Source organism: Leopardus geoffroyi, chromosome C2, assembly GCF_018350155.1.
Source record: "Leopardus geoffroyi isolate Oge1 chromosome C2, O.geoffroyi_Oge1_pat1.0, whole genome shotgun sequence".
Classification (NCBI taxonomy): domain Eukaryota; kingdom Metazoa; phylum Chordata; class Mammalia; order Carnivora; family Felidae; genus Leopardus; species Leopardus geoffroyi.
In genome coordinates this window covers 27,218,896-27,236,088 of record NC_059333.1, presented here as the reverse complement: position 1 = coordinate 27,236,088, position 17,193 = coordinate 27,218,896, and the positions used below count along the sequence as shown (strand labels likewise).

The 17,193-nt window shown below is 36.6% G+C and overlaps 1 long non-coding RNA gene and 1 pseudogene across 1 annotated transcript in view; one reads left to right on the top strand and one right to left on the bottom strand.

Annotated features, from left to right (window-relative positions):
* LOC123610698 overlaps window positions 1-17,193 on the top strand; it is a 392,464-nt gene that overhangs the window by 171,364 nt on the left and 203,907 nt on the right. The window contains exon 3 of the long non-coding RNA XR_006718253.1: window positions 11,280-11,359. This is a non-coding gene — a long non-coding RNA (uncharacterized LOC123610698). The remainder of the gene's footprint in view (window positions 1-11,279; window positions 11,360-17,193) is intronic.
* On the bottom strand, window positions 6,481-9,018 carry LOC123610697 (annotated as a pseudogene).

Below are 17,193 nucleotides of genomic sequence, written 5' to 3'. Positions count from 1 at the left end.
AAATGTAAATATCTTTGAAACTTATTTCAAAGGAGAGTGCATTTCATCTTGTAGATATGTATCACTTGTGTAAATGTAACTCTTAACTTTTTTTAAATATTTATTTATTTATTTTGAGAGGGAGAGAGAGAGCATGTGGGGAGGGGCAGAGAGACAGCTAGAAAAAGAGAATCCAAAGCAGACTCCGCACTGCCATTGCAGAGCCTGATGCCGGCCAGTCTCCTGAACAGTGAGATCACGACCTGAGCCAAAATCAACAGTGGAAGTTTAACTGACTAACCCACCCAGGTGCCCTTTACAGGAGCTGTTCATGCCCTTTAAATTAGAGCTGTTCATGATACCCTAAAATTTCGTGTGAATGTAGAATAATGCCTGCTATGCTAAATTTTTTTGCTTGTTACCGTAGTGTTACTCTAAAGAGCCAACTGACCTTAAGATGGCAGAGGCTATGCTGTATCTGCAGATATGATACACAATCCCGGGTGTGAATCAACCAGCCAGTCAGTATACACGTATGTAATAAGAGTTGGCCATACATATATTACTGAGTGAGGTGTGGTAGGATCACTATTGTTTAAAACATAATCTTGCCTTCTGAGAGTTTACAACTAAGTTGGAAAGAGAAGAGCCATAAAATGATAGCAAATTAATATGTAATCTGGATAAATGATGAAATGACTAGACCAAACCAACTTGAGTGTGTCCGTGGAGGCTTATAGAGAGGTAAGGTTGGAAAAAAAAAGAGTCTGTTTTGTAAAATTTAGGGAAGTATAGATAAGATATAGACTGTTAATATTTCCATCCAATATCCGTCTTTTTTTTTTTACTGTTTTTTAAATTGTTTTTAAGTTTTTTTCATGTGACATAAACATTTGTTCATCACATTATAACATTTTATTGATTGCCTAATGTTGTATCATCTGTTTCGTCAGCTTTTGGTCCTTGTCATTGAACTGATAAAGGGTTTTGAGAAGATAGTTTTGTTTAACAAAGCTTACCTGTGTACATAGAGGAGATTTCATATGATGGTGGAGACTCATTTATTCAATTTATTGAGCATCTGTTTTATGTCAGATACTGTCCCGGGTCCTGGCAATGCATAATAAAACAAAAAGACAAATTCTCTGTCATTGTGGAGTCTACATCTTAGTGATGGAAGTGAGTAATAAACAATGAGTAGGTAGACTATAACTGTGTGTTAAGTAATGAAAATAATAAAGAGAAAAAATAAAGCAGGAAAATGGGGGTATAGAAATGTTAGGAAGAGTCGATCCTCAGCAATCAGACAACAAAAAGAAAAGGCATCTAGATTGACAAGAAAGAAGTAAAACTTTCACTATTTGCAGATAACATGATACTCTACATAGAAAAACCTGAAAGACTCCACCAAAAAATCGCTAGAATTAATACAAATTCAGTAAAGTCACAGGATATAAAGTCAACAGAAATTTGTTGTATTTCTATATACCAGTAGTGAAGCAGCAGAAAGAGAATTGAAGGGATTAAATTCCGTTTAAAATGCACCCAAACAATAAAATACCTAGGAATAAACGTATCCAAAGAGGTGAAAGACCTGTACTCTGAAAACTATAGAACAATGAAGAAAAAACTGAGGACGACACAAAAAAATGAAAAGACATTCCATGCTCTTGGATCAAAGAACAGACATTGTTAAAATATGTATATTACTCAAAGCAATCCATACATTTAATGCAATCCCTATCAAAATACCAATAGCATTTTTCACAGAAGTACAACAATTCTAAAATTTTTATGGAACCACAACAGGCCCCGAATAACCAAAGTAACCTAGAAAAGGAAAAGCACAGCTGTAGGCATCACAATACCAGATTTCAAGTTATATTACAAATATGTAATAATCAAAACAGTATGGAACTGGCACAAAAATAGACATAAAGATCAATAGGACAGAATAGAAAACCCAGAAATGAACCTGCAACTATATGGTCAATTAGTTTTTGACACAGCAGGGAAGAATATCCAATGGGAAAAAGACAGTCTCTTCAACAAATGGTATTGGGAAAACTGGGCAGCATCATACAAAAGAATGAAACAGGAACACTTTTTTACACCATATACAAAAATAAATTCAAAATGGATTAAAGACTTAAATGTATGGCATAAAACCATTAAATTCCTAGAAGAGAACATAGGCAGTCACCTCTTTCTAGATATGTCTCTGGAGGCAAGGGAAACAGAAGCAAATATAAACTATTGGGACTTCATCAAAACAAAAAGCTTCTGCACAGTGAAGGAAACAATCAACAAGACTAAAAGTCAACCGATTGAATGGGAAAAGATATTTGCAAATGACGTATCTGATAAAGGGTCAGTATCCAAAATATGTGAAGAATTTCTAAAACTCAACACCCCCAAAATGAATAATCCAATTAAAATGGGCAGAAGACATGAATAGACATTTTTCCAAAGAAGCCATATAGATGGTCAACAGATGCATGAAAACATGCTCAATATCACTCATTATCAGAGAAACACAAATCAAAACTACAATGAGATATCACCTCATATCTGTCAGAATGGCTAAAATCAACAACACAAGAAACAACAGGTGCTGACAAGGATGTGGAGAAAGGGGAACATTTTTGCACTGTTGGTGGGAAACAGTGCAGCCACTCTGGAAAACAGTATGGAGGTTCCTCAAAAAGTTAAACATAGAACTGCCATATGATCCAACAATTGCACTGCTAGGTATTTACCCAAAATATACAAAAAACACTAATTCAAAGGGATAAATGCACCTTAATGTTTATAGCAGCATTATCTACAATAGCCAAACTATGGAAACAGCCCAAAAGCCATTGATTAATGAATGGATAAAGAAGTAGTGATACACACACACACACACACACACACACACACACACACAATGGAATATTACTCTTGCCACTTGCGATGATGTGGATAGAGGTAAAGAATATTTTGCTAAGTGCAATAAGTCAGAGAAAGACAAATACTGTATAATTTCATTCATATGTGGAATTAAAAACAAAATGAATGAGCAAAAGGGAAAGAGAACGAGAGAGAAAGGCAAACCAAGAAACAGACTCCAAACCATAGAGAACAAACTGATGGCTACCAGAGGTGGTAGGGGGATGGGTAAAACAGGTGATGGGGATTAAGATGTGCACTTATGATGAGCACTGGATGTTGTATGGAAGTGTTGAATCACTGTATTTTACACCTCAAACTAATCTTTAAAAACATTATTTTAATGTTTATTTATTCTTCTACAGAGAGAGAGAGGCAGACTGCAAGCAGGGGAGGGGCAGAGAGAGAGGGAGAGGTGGAATCGGAAGCAGGCTCCAGGTTCTGAGCTGTCAGCACATAGCCTGATGCAGGGCTTGAACCAACGAACTGTGAGATCATGACCTGAGCCGAAGTCGGACCCTTAACTGACTGAGCCACCCAGGAGCCCCTATACCTGAAACTAATCTTAACACTGTATGTTAACTAACTGTAATTTAAATAAAAACTAAAAGAAAAAAAACACTGGGTGGGGGGGGGGGAGAAAGAAATGTTAGGAGGAGGATAAAAATTGTAGATAGGTTAGCCAGTGAGGGCTTCACTGAGGAGGTAACTCTTGAGAAAAAAATCTGGAAAGTGTGAGGGGCTAGCCATGTGTATCTGGGAGAACATTCCAGGGAAGAGAAACAGAAGGCTATTTTCTTTACTACAAGTGGCTGTTCACACAAGGCTTGCACTTAGCTTTCAAGGTAGGGAAGGAGGGGGCAAGAAGCAAACATTCATTGCTTAAGGAGAAAGAAGGACTAACTTTGCTTTAGCAAACATCTTATTTGTATATTCTAGGTAATGTCGTCTTATATCTAAAAATTCCAGTATTTTAAAACAAAATGCTATTTCATTCCAACCATAAAACTTCTACTGAAAGCTTTTTCTAGAGACTGTGGCAAATATTTCTTGTGTGTGAGTTTCCTTGGTATAGTCGAAAGTGAAGATGAACCAAAATGGTGGAAAAAAATGTAATAGCAACCTGGAGAGTTGGGGTGAGATGATCAAACTTCGCTTGTCATTAGGAAAAACAATTAAATTTGCCTCAACACTAAGATATTCTGAAAACATTTCACTTTCTGGAGAGATGAAACTATCCCAACTAAGTGGATTACTGTTTGTGTGGGAGTACCTGATTATAGAAATCTATTAGCAAAGGGCTGGTATTTTTGTTTCTTTGTTTTGTTTTCTTTGTGTGTGTGGTGTTTTCTTTCTTTCTTTCTTTTTTTTTTTTTTTTTTGTCTTTTGGGGTTTTTGTTTGTTTGTTTGTTTTACAACTGATAAACTCCTAAAACAAACAAACAAGTTGTATTAAAACACACCTCATGCCTTTTTTGAAGAGTATATAATGTTTTGCATATGTTTGGCAATTCTGATCATATACATGAGAAGGGATATGTTAATATTTAATTGAGAGTGCTGTGAACCAAAAATAATTATGATTATGTAAATAGCCTGATGAAAGTGCCAAAAACCCTTAGCTAACATAGTATGATTAAGAAATATATGGGGCGCCTGGGTGGCGCAGTCGGTTAAGCGTCCGACTTCAGCCAGGTCACGATCTCGCGGTCCGTGAGTTCGAGCCCCGCGTCAGGCTCTGGGCTGATGGCTCAGAGCCTGGAGCCTGTTTCTGATTCTGTGTCTCCCTCTCTCTCTGCCCCTCCCCCATTCATGCTCTGTCTCTCTCTGTCCCAAAAATAAATAAACATTGAAAAAAAAAAAAAAAAGAAATATAATAGGGGGGCCTGGGTGGCTCAGTCGGTTGAGTGACTGACTTTGGCTCAGGTCATGATCTCACAGTTTGTGAGTTTGAGCCCCGTGTCAGGCTCTGTGCTGACAGCTCGGAGCCTGGAGCCTGCTTCAGATTCTGTGTCTCCCTCTCTGCCCCTCCCCCTCTTGCGCTCTGTCTCTCTCTGTCTCAGAAATAAATAAACATTAAAAAAATAAAAAGAAAAGAAAAGAAATATAATAGCAGAGGCGCCTGGGTGCCTCAGTCAGTTCAGAGCCCAACTCTTGATTTTGGCTCAGGTTATGATCCCAAGGTGATGGGATTGAGCCCTGTGTCAGGTTCTATGCTAAGTGTGGAGCCTGTTTGAGAGTCTCCCTCTGTCCCTCTGCCCCCTCTGCCACCCATCAAAAAAAAAGGGGGGGATACCTGAGTGGTTCAGTCGGTTGAGCGTCCGACATCAGCTCAAGTCATGATCTCACGGCTTGTGACTTCGAGCCCCGTGTCAGGCTCTGTGCTGACAGCTCAGAGCCTGGAGCCTGCTTCATATTCTGGGTCTCTCTCCCTCTCTGTCCTTCTCCGAATCATGCTGTCTCTCTTTGTCTCTCAAAAATAAAAATAAACATTAAAAAATTTTTTTAAATATATATATATATAGTGGCAAGTAGATAAGTAGCTTTTGCCTCAGTCCCTACTACAACCACAAAATAAGAGCATCTCTGTGAAGCACCCAGACGACTACACATTGGCATTGTGAAATGAAGTTTGACAGAGTAATAACGTGTCGTCCTTTCTGCTGATCCAGACCCTAGTGTTGGGTATTTACATATGCTTTCATTTTTCAAGCTACAGAACCATCATAAGATCTGCATAGAAATTGCTACTCTCTTTTAGATCCAAATGCCTGTAAATACAAACCAATTCCAAGCCATGACATAACATAGCCATATTTTATGGATGTACCATGTTGTTGCTGGCTTGTAGCAGGACCTAGAGATCTGTGAAGTACACAGAGATTTTCAAACTGCTACTCCCTTCTTACACATTAATTTTTGGAAGTGTATCTAGCTTCTTTGATTTTCTATTGCAGTAGAATTTTCTATTTTATCTTAGTGTCTACATCATCATTTACATGATCATTGCCAATGATTTAACCATGTTATAAGATTAATAAAATTCACGTTTCCTATTAACAAATTAACCTTCCCCTCAGAGAAGTTAGCAGAAGAGGGCATATATGTTCATGATTTCCATCCCTCCCCCCCCCCGACTAATTTCCACTTTAAAACCAGAGATATTTTCTCAAGGAGAGAAAATTTTCCAATAGAATTAATTGAAGAAGGTGATATTACAATAACTACAGGCATGCAGAAATCAAATTGTTTTGGAGAAATCCTCTATTTCCTTATAGACTTTTGGTTAAGCCATTCCATTTAATGTGTGATAGACTTAAAATAAGAGGAAGCAGAAATGCATCTGGTGCAGTTTTCAAATGTGCAGTTCTCTGCAACACTTGTATCACTAGACTCCTATGGGTTTAACAATTGGTATTATCTCCCTCCTCATTGAGTACTGTATTTCTCATTAGCGTTATCAAGGTTCTGATAACTCCTACAGCAAAGATATCTGATTAACCTTCCTTCATCCAGTGTTTACCAAACTTATTTACTGAAGAGATACTTTTTTACATCACACCAATATTAACATGTTCTGAAACTACTGTTTTATAGAGGAAAGTGCTGCTAGAATACTTTAGCATTTGCTGCTAGAATGAAATTCCTATCCAGTTAGCAAAGAAGGTTTCAGGTTTGTAAAACTTCAGTGGACAGCTTGATGTTGGGTCTAGGATCGTGTAGAGCAAGCTGAATTATTGACCTTTTAGAAGTGGACAGTGAATTGTAATTGCTTACTTGCAAAACAGTGCACCTGGAACATATTTTAAGATCTAGATTCTTTGGAATTTTCTAGTACCATTTTGGAGTAGACAACTAAAATGTGTATTTCATACTTTTGGTACTATGAAAATACTCTGAATTCAGGGACAGAAAGGTATTGAGCAGTATTTAATAGTACTGGTCCTGAACATGACAGGGGGTAGTATTTACTTACAAAGCATAATTTTCTGGGAGTCCCAAGGCTCATTAAGCTCCAGACTATCTTGTTCACTCCCTATCACTCAATGAAATTTCACTCCGGGAGCTCTTCCCCTCTTATTTGAATTAGATAATCAAAACAACCCTGTACTTCTCTATCTCATGACTCTGCTTAGGCTTTTTCTCTTCCCAAAATGCTTTTTTCCTTTATGCCTCCATCACTGTTCATCAGAATCTTCTACTGCCTTCAAATGACCCTGACTCATTTTCTCCATGGTGGATAGCCCAGGCCACTGCAAGGTAATCCTTATGTCCTAACAGGACTTGGCTTGCCTCTTTGTGATAACAGTCTATGAAATACTGCTGTTGGGAAACATGTATAATAGTCTACCAACATTATGAGGCTCTTTTCATAATCAAAGACCATGTTTTGCTTATGATAGTGTCTTGCATATAGTAGATACTCAAAATTGAATGGCATGGCAACTTCAAAATTGGCCTTTATCATCATCTTCACATTATAAAGTCACATAGAAACCAGATTGAAAATTACATTCTGAGTTTCTGTTTATTAGTTTACTTACTGAAATATACACAGAGTACTTCACATGTAAACAAGAAATTTCTTTCTCTAGGACCAAAGCATTTTTAGTATATTTCTCTCTCTCTCTCTCTCTCTCTCTCTCTCTCTCTCTCTCTCTCTCTCTCTCTTCAGTTTTAAAGTCATAGACGGTTTATCTTTCTATAATTAGATTAGGAGGAAAAAAAATGAAGAACCCACTGGTAGCAGGAAGAAGCATGAGTCTTCTAGGATCTGGCATTTGAGGAGATAGATATTCAGTTACTGTGCATTTCCATTGTCTTTCCATGGCAGAACATACAGCAGAGACTTGGGAACATGCATGCCTGAAGCCAGGTTACTCTAATGTTCCATAACTATGTTGCTTGCTTTCAGAGCTGTTGTTGCCACAGTAGTTGACTGTGTCCCAGGCAAATGGGACGCTGGTCTGTTCGCACAGATCTTTATCCTAGTCTTCATCACAAGGAGGGTACTGCCACGTGCTCCCAGCTAGAGTCCCTTGTTCAAGGTTTCTGGTTTTGTTGACAACATCCTGCTCAATACAACTTTTATTGTCACAGCTTGAAATGTGATGAATGATTTTGGGTCAAGGAACCTGGTGGAGGGAGACAAGTAGCCAATTTGTTTGCGACATCAGGATGATTCTTTCTGTTCCTGGTAAGATGATAGGGAAATCTGTGGGCCCTGATCTAGTGGTTTTTATCATAGGGACATTATTATAGCTTTTCAGGGTCCAGGGAATCCATGTAAGTTTCTTCCACGTTGGAAATACAGGAGCTGAATCCAAGTGTTTGGTCGAGACACGCTCTCCCACAGTTGCTTTCTCCCCACATCCGCGACCCAGCTTTAGTATGTTTTTCTTATAGTCACTTGGTTCTAGCAACTTTTCAGCTGGTTGAAATTTTTCAAAAAATTTAAAGCAATAAGATACATATAACTACATTCTCAAGTTTGTGTTTCGTATTCTCTCCAGACATGGTTTTTCACTCTTTTCATAGTTAGAAATCTTTCTTTTTTAACTTTTGACTTTAAATAATTTCAGACTTGCAAAAGGGTTTGAAAAATACTGTAGAAATTCTCTTATAGTTTTCATCAGCTTCCCTAAATATTACCATTTTGCATAACCAGGATATAATTATTGAAACCAGGAAGTTAACACTGAGTCAATTCTATTAACTACCCTATAGACCTGGTCAAGTTTCCCTGGTTTTCTCATTAAGGTCCCTTTTCTTGGTCCAGGATCCAATTCTCAAGTCACTTTAGTCTCCTCTCATCTGACATCTCCTCATTTTTCCTTTGTCTGTCATGACCTTGACACTTATAAAGAGCATGAGCCAATTATTTTGTAGGATGTCAATTTCAGGTCATCTGATGTGAAAGCAGTAATTATATCCTTTGAGAAATATATTCATGATCTAGGAATATTTGTGAGAATTATTTGGATGGGAAACATTTATTTCTTCAAATATTTGGTGAATGATAGCCTTAGTTTCCATGTGGTATAAGAGTGGATCTTTTTTACTTTTTTTAAGTTTATTTTTAAGAGAGAGAGAGAGAGGGAGGGGCAAAAAGAGGGGGAGACCAAGGATCTGAAGTGGACTCTGCACTGTCAGCACAGAGCCCAATGCGGGCTTGAACCCATGAACCGCGAGATCATGACCTGAGCTGAAATCCGACGCTCAACTGACTAAGCCACTCAGGCTCAATTGACTTTTAAGATTCAACTTTTAAATTTGACTTTTAAAAAAAGGCAGAAAGTCTTATTTTTCTTCTTTGCAGATGTTTTGTCCTGTATTAGTCCTTTGAAAGACTTATAGTGAGATTGTGTTCCAGAGCTTCGTAAGTCTCTATGGATATGAATATGCATCTTTTATCAAAAAATATTTTTAAATATGAAACTTTTTTTTAATTACACACATCACATATTTTTCCTTAAAAATTAGTAGTTGGGTGGTATCACACAACTCAAGATGCCAAAATTTAATTGTTTGAAGTGATCTACTCATTGCTCTGCCTGGAAAATTTCAGGCTTTTACTGAGGCACCTCTTCAATGAAAGCACACAGAAACCACAGTTAAAATATAGTACTTTATAATGATATTGTTAGAGGTTTTTTGTTTCGTTTTGTTTTGTTTTGGATGTATTTGCCTTCCTGTTCTCCATTTTCTAATATGCTTTTCCACTGGAAAAACTTCCCATCCTGCTTTTTTGCTAACTTCTTCACTCATGACTTGATTGACCAGTTTACCCAAGTCAGTCTGCAGTCTGGTTTCTCACCCCACCGTGTCACTGAACCTGCCCCTACCAAGAGTGCAAATGACTTTCTCATAGCTGAGTCTGCTGCTAGTGTGCATTGTTCGACAATGTTGGCCACTCTCTTCTTTCGTGAAATGCTTACCCTCTTACAGTATCTGAGGTACACTCTTTCTTGGTTGTCTTGCTGCTTCCAAGGAGGTTTTTTTATTATTCTCATCTTCTCTAACTTGTGTTTAACTATAGGCATTCCGTGGGTTTACTCTCTAACAATACTGATGCATAAGCTCTGGGCTAGCCCAAGGGCTCCCAGAGCTTCAGTTACCATCTTTGTCTGGATGATTCCATCTTTACCTCTAATTTGGATACCCACCCTGAGCTTTAGATCTGAATTTCCCATAGACTTCAAACTCAGTTAGCCATCAAGCTAAAATCATTAATTCTCCCTTGAACTTGAACTTCTTCTTTCTCCTACCCTAACTCCTGGACTTGGGCTGGGGTGAAATCTCGAATTAGATTCTCCCATCACACTTTGTCCTAACCCACGTTATTCTCTTAATCTGGATTGTTCTTCTTCTCTTTTCCCATGTGTTATGTGCTGAGTTTTCATTTTGGTACAGTTGAAATTTATCTCAGTGATGCTTACCCTGACCACCTCAAAGATAATTAGAAGATGCTCATGTTTATAATTAATTTCATTGTCTCATGTGTTATCATTAGTTGTAGAAATATCTGTATTCCTTTCCTCATTGGATTGTAAATCCCTCAAGTGATCTTGTTGGCCCTCGAAAACGAACCCAGTGCCTACTTACATATTGGTTGATTGAATTGACTTAAAATGCATCACCCCTGGTTTGCTGTTGTTGTTATGTTTATTTGTTCTATTTTACTTTGTTTAGTGGCCCTACAAACAACATACTCCTCTTAAGGATAACAATGCTACTCTGTAACACAGAATCCTTTCTATTTCCTTCTTCCTTCCTTCCTTCCTTCCTTTCTTCCTTCCTTCCTGACATGGGCAGGAAAAATGAGAATGAAAGCAGCTGGCAGTCCCTAAAATATAATCTATTCCCTCTCAATTACTCAGAGCAATATCTTGGGCAGTTACTAAAGTAAAACTTTTTATCCAACCCAATATGTTGAGGCAGGAAATGCAATCACATTATTTGCAATTTACTGTTGCTCCCTTAGTTATCTGCAGATCAAAAGGTATCTGTTCTGACACTTCATTTCTGAAACTTAATGTTGTGTTTGTTTAATTCATCTAATTAGGACCTCTTAGCACCTCAAATGGGTGCTTTAAAAAACAACACTCAGCTGTTAGCCTAGGGACAAAAGAATAAATGCAAATTTAGCACTTTTCAAAGGTGAACCCGCACATTTGATGTCTTGACAACATTCAATAAAAATCAAGTGTTCATAGACATAATCTACTAATTTGCTGATTGTTTTTGAGCCTATATCTCTTAATAAATATGAAAGGTAGTTTCAAAAAATTGACCATTTTCTGGGGGAAATATATGTATGTATGTATATGTATAAATGCAATCTTTTATAATATAAAACTAATTTTCAGGAGCTTGTTGCTGCTTCTGAGATAAAGAAAATTCTCGATGTCAAGATTTAAATAGAGAAGAGAATGAGATATACAAAATGGTAAGTGACTTGCAAATAGACCAGTGCGGCCAATTTTCTAATTCTGTTGTGTAGTTATCATTTGTAAGTTGCGCACATATAAAATGCATACTTTTTTAAATTTTATTTTATTTTTTTAGTTTTTGTGGAATCTCTCTACTGTTTTCCAGAGTGGCTGCACCAACTTATATTCCCACCAGTAGTTCATGAGGGTTCCCTTTTCCCCATCCTTGCCAACACTGGTTATTTCCTGTCTTTTTGATACCAGCATTCTGACTGGTGTGAGGTGATATTTTGTTGTGGTTTGATTTTCATTTTACTGATGATTAGTGATGTTCAGCATCTCTTTGTGTGTCGGTTGACCATCTGTATTTCTTTGGAAAAATGTCTTTTCAGATCCTCTGTGCATTTATAATCAGACATGTTTGCTTGGTGTAGATTTGTATGAGTTCTTTATGTAACTTGCACATTAACCCCTTATCAGACATATAATCTGCAAGGAGTATGGAGGTTCCTTAAAAAACTGAAAATAGAAGTAACATACAGAATCAGTTAATTCTACTTCTGGGTACTTACCTGAAGAATGAAAACACTAATTCAAAAAGATATATGCATCCCTATGTTTATTTCTGTATTATTTAATAGTGGTAAAGATAGGAAAGACACCTAAATGTCCATTGGTAAGATGAATGGATAAAGAAGATATGGTATATATACACAATGGAATATTACTCAGCCATAAAAATGAATGAAATCTTGCCATTCACAACAACATGGATAGACTTAGAAGCTATTATGTTAAGTGAAATAAGACAGACAGAGGAAGACTAATACCATGTGATTTCACTTATATGTGTAGTCTAAAAAATGAAACGAATAACAACAGAAAGAGAAACAAACTCATAGAGAACAAACCAGTGGTTGTCAGAGAGGATAGTGGCAGGGGGTGAAAAAGACAAAACAGATGAGGGGAATTAAGAGGCCCAAAGTTAAAATAAGTAAGCATCGTGGCTGAAAAGTACAGCATAAGGAATATAGTCAGAGGTAATATAATAACGGTATATGGTGACAGATGGTAACTACATTTATCGTCATGTTTCATAATGTATATAATTGTCAAATCACTAAGTTGTACACCTAAAACTAGTATAATATTATATGTCAATTCTCCAATTAAATTCTACTACAATTTAAAATGTAAACAAATGCAGGGCACCTGGGTGGCTCAGTCAGTTAAGCGTCTGACTTCAGTTCAGGTCATGATCTCACAGTCCGTGAGTTCTAGCCCCATGTCGGGCTCTGTGCTGACAGCTCAGAGCCTGGAGCCTGTCTTTGGATTCTGTGTCTCCCTCTCTCTCTGCCCCTCCCCTGCTCTCTCTCTCTCTCTCTCTCAAAAATTAATCAAAAACATTAAAAAATAAAAATAACTAAGTAAAATGTAAACAAATGCATAATTGTGGTTGTCACTATTGCAAGCAGTTGTGATGCATAACCATATTTGAATTGAACTTTGTTTACTACTATAAACTTCTTTTGATAAACTTGGTATAAAAGACACTTGGCTGTACCCTGTGGCAGGTGATTTTAACTTTGATTTTTAATCAGGGAGAATTCAAGATTGCTTACATGACTAGGACACACATGTTCGTGCTCTTACAACCATGGAATTTTTTAAGGTGATATTTAGGATCATAATACTGATTTATAAAGTAGCAGGCAAAGACTTTATAATTTCTTAAAATTTGGTTATTTTTTTAGGGTATTCAAACTATTCAATATATATTTTTTTACTGCTAATTTTTTAAATTTAAATTCAAGTTAGTTAACATACAGTGTAATATTGGTTTCAGGAGTAGAACCCAGTGATTCATCACTTACAGATAACACCCAGTGCTCACCCCAACAAGTGCCCTCCTTAAATGCCCATCTCCTATTTAGCCCATTCCCCCACCCATCTCCTCTCCAACAACCCTAAGTTTGTTCTCTATATGGTTTGCTTCCTCTCTGTTCTTATCTTATTTTTTCTTGCCTTCCCCTATGTTCATCTGTTTTGTTTCTTAAATTCCACATATGAGTGAAATCATATATTTGCCTTTCTCTGACTTATTTCTTTAGCATAATGTACTCTAGTTCCATCCGCATTATTGCAAATGGCAAGATTTCATTCTTTTTGATCACCAAGTAGTGTCATTCCATTTTGTGTGTGTGTATATATGTGTGTGTATATATATGTATGTATATACCACTTCTTCTTTATCCATTCAGCAGTCGATGGACATTTGGGCTCTTTCCATGATTTGGCTATTCCTGATAGTGCTGCTATAAACATTGAGGTGCATGTGCCCCTTCGAATCAGCATTTTGCAATTGCTGGGTCATAGGGTAGCTCTATTTTTAATTTTTTGAGGAACCTCCATACTGTTCTCCATAGTGGCTGCACCGTTTTGCATTCCAACCAGCAGTGCAAAAGTGTTCCCCTTTGTCCATATCCTCACCAATATCTGTTGTTTTCTGAGTTGTTCATTTTAGCCATTCTGGCAGGTGTGAGGTGGTATCTCATTGTGGTTTTGATGCATGCAACAGTTATATAAATATATCTTGATGATTAAAGGGCTTTTGATTGATTTACAAAAGCAAGCTAGCTTTATTTAGTTTATAAGAATTGCTAGTGCCTTGGATTGTTCTTTTCTTGCTATGTTGTCTACAGTGGAACTAGAAGCATCTTGCAGACAATTTCTTTTCTCTTCTCATCCTATTCAGAAGACCCTCTCAAGGGCTTCTCAGAGAATGAGTTGATAGAGGGTTGAAAGAGCATAGGAAAGATAAGAGAAGAGAGTTCCAGAGTCATTTCTGGAATATGAGTATAGGCATGCTACTGGCTTTGTACTCTGCCCAACCCCATCCTACCCGTCCAGTGCCTGAGAAAGTGGTGCATGTCTATGATGGCCATAGATTTTTATATTATTTATAATTATATTATAATATTTATACTATTTAAATATTCTGCTGATATTGATATCTGTTATATGAATATTGATCTCTAATCCCTCCAGGGTTTTGTTTTTGTTTATTTGATTTATTTGTTTGTTTTTGTTTGCATTTATAAATAGAAAAACCAACTTTGACCTAGTCATAATTTTTCCTTACCTTAGCTTGAGGCTTGGGAAATTATTTGTTCTGCTTTCTGGACAGTATCCTTATCCCTAATAATATGGACATTAGTAGAAGTGTGGATGTTTCCATTTACACTAATGAAAATATTGATTCTTTGGTATTCCAGCAAACTATTTTGCTTTCACTGAACTCTGTTAACAAAGATTCTCAACCTGTGTCTGTACTAACTGACTATTAATTTTATCCTTTTTGCTAAATATGCCAGATATAAAGGAGTAGTTCAGATATCCTGGTAATTTTTTGGTGGGAAGAGAGGGGAGGTTATCTTGGTTTTTGATGATCCCAAGAAGACTTCCCATGCCGGCCATGTCCCCATTTGATGGTGAATGTGTTTCCCACCTAGATGCTATGTGAAGCCTATTAGCTTAAGCCATTACACCAGAAATAATTGTGTAATATTTTTTCTTCTCTTAGTGAATCTCTTTTCCAGAAGAACAAGTTGAAATTTAATAAGATCAATGTAGAAAGCCAACAGTTGCGCTGAGTTATAGTGTTGTTTCTTAGCCAGATGCTTGTCTCTTCTGCCCAGCTGCAAAATTTCTCTGTACACAGGGTGTCTTTAGTGCCAAGGGGGGATAAGCAAAAAGGAAAAGAAAATATATCTGCTGCTGCATGGATGACCCCAGATGCACTGACTCCTTCAGTGAGTTTTCCTTAGAATCATTAGAGGGATCCTTTGCCTAACTACCTATCCCAACATTTAGGATTTACTTTTAAGATGGTCAGTTAATATTTCTTGAACATAAAATTTTGGCCAGAGTAACTGGAAATTTGAGTTTATTAAATTTTTACATACTTAACTATGGTCTACAGGGTATATTAAACTCAGCCAATTGGCTTCACATCCACTTTCTTGCCCCCCAATATATTTAGTGTGAAATGTATGAGAAGGAATGGGATAAAGTGACTTTTCCAAAAAATCCCTAGTATCTTATTTATTCCAGATAATAGAGAAAAACAGACAGTATTTCTGTGATTAAAAACTTGCATTGGTAATGACTTGGAACTTAGGTCTCTAAATACACATGGCAATATATATATAATTGTGTGAAAATCTAGCTTGAGAAAATGATAAAATGTTATGGAATAGTTTAATGATTTATAAGATTCCATATTATGGAGTATTCTGTAATTTTTTGAAAAAGACTGTGGTAGGACTGTATGTTCTGGTTTAAAAAGTTTTCCATAATGTATTTTTTGGGGGAAAATGAGATAAATCAAGTAATAGCACGTGTATAAGATTTCTTTTCTGATAGAAAAAAAAATATCAATCTTACATTATAGCCTTATGTACATATATATAGAATTATAATTTTAGTCCATTTATTTTACATAAATACAAAAGAGTATATATTTGTTCATGCAGTAAAATGTCTTGAAAACACACAGGTTACTAGTTATATCAGGGGAATAGAATGATAGAGAAGAGACAGAAAGTCCTCTTTATTTTCCGCTTTATATGCTTCTGTGTTACTAGATTTTTTTAAACTCAAGAAGGTATTACTTATATAATTTTAAACAGTCAGCGATGATATTTATTGAACAATTGTTTAAATGTCTCTTGTCTGGCCTGCTAATAGTATTCTGCTTAGCAATGCGTCTTGGAAAGTCCCAATTTATTCAATAGAAACAAATGAAATAATACTGGGTTGGGGCTATATTATTAGATTACATACAGCTGTATTCTGATAAGAATCTAAGTTGTATTTTTCTCTTCCTATTTTATAGCAATTAGGGTGACTGATTTTCTCTTTCACCAACCGGTTAGACACCTGGAGACATTACTTCTCATGTGTCTTTATCTATTCTGTTCGCCATTTCGCCACCAGAGATGTCATTCATAAACTTGCCAAAGCCTGGCTTGAATGGCCCTACCACTACTCTGGACCACCCCTTAAAGGAAGTGATCTGGAAGTAACAATACTTCTTACTGCTCTTCCCAGTTGTAGGATCCCATTCACTAGCCGTCCTCCAGGTTGATATAAGATACTCTCAGAAATTGTTTGGTTTGCCACATGAGACAGTCCTTCAATATCAGCCTAACTCCCTCTTATCAGTCCCTCACCTTCTACCTTCCATCCATTCTTAAAACAGAATCAATATTCCTATATAACTTACTTTTTTAAAAAAAAGGAACATGCATATTCCTGGAGGAGTAGATAGTGCTTACTCTTTTATGTATTCATGCAGTGATTTTTAAATATGACTTACCTATTTATTGTATGATCCTGGGAAAGTCCACACCTTAAATACATCAAGCCTTCATCTTCTACATCTGTTGAAAGTAAGTATATAAAAATGCCCAAGCCAGTGGCACATGGGTGTCTCAGTTGTCTAAGCATCCAATCCTTGGTTTCAGCTCAGGTCATGATCTCACTCTTGTGATGCTCTCTCCCTCTCTCTCTTCCCCTCCTCCCCACTCTTGAAAAATAAATAAACTTAAAAAAAAATATCCAACCCGTAATATTTTTTGAGGATTAAATGAATCGTTGTATGCAAAGTATTTAGAATAGCATCTGGCACAGAAAACCATGAAATAAATATAAACTATTTTGATTGTTTATAGAAAAATATAAACCATGGTATTCCTTATTAATGATTATTTTAAAGGAAAATTAATCATAATAAATATATGACATACATGTGCTTTGCATTGATGGCCTGATGCAAATATCAATAATT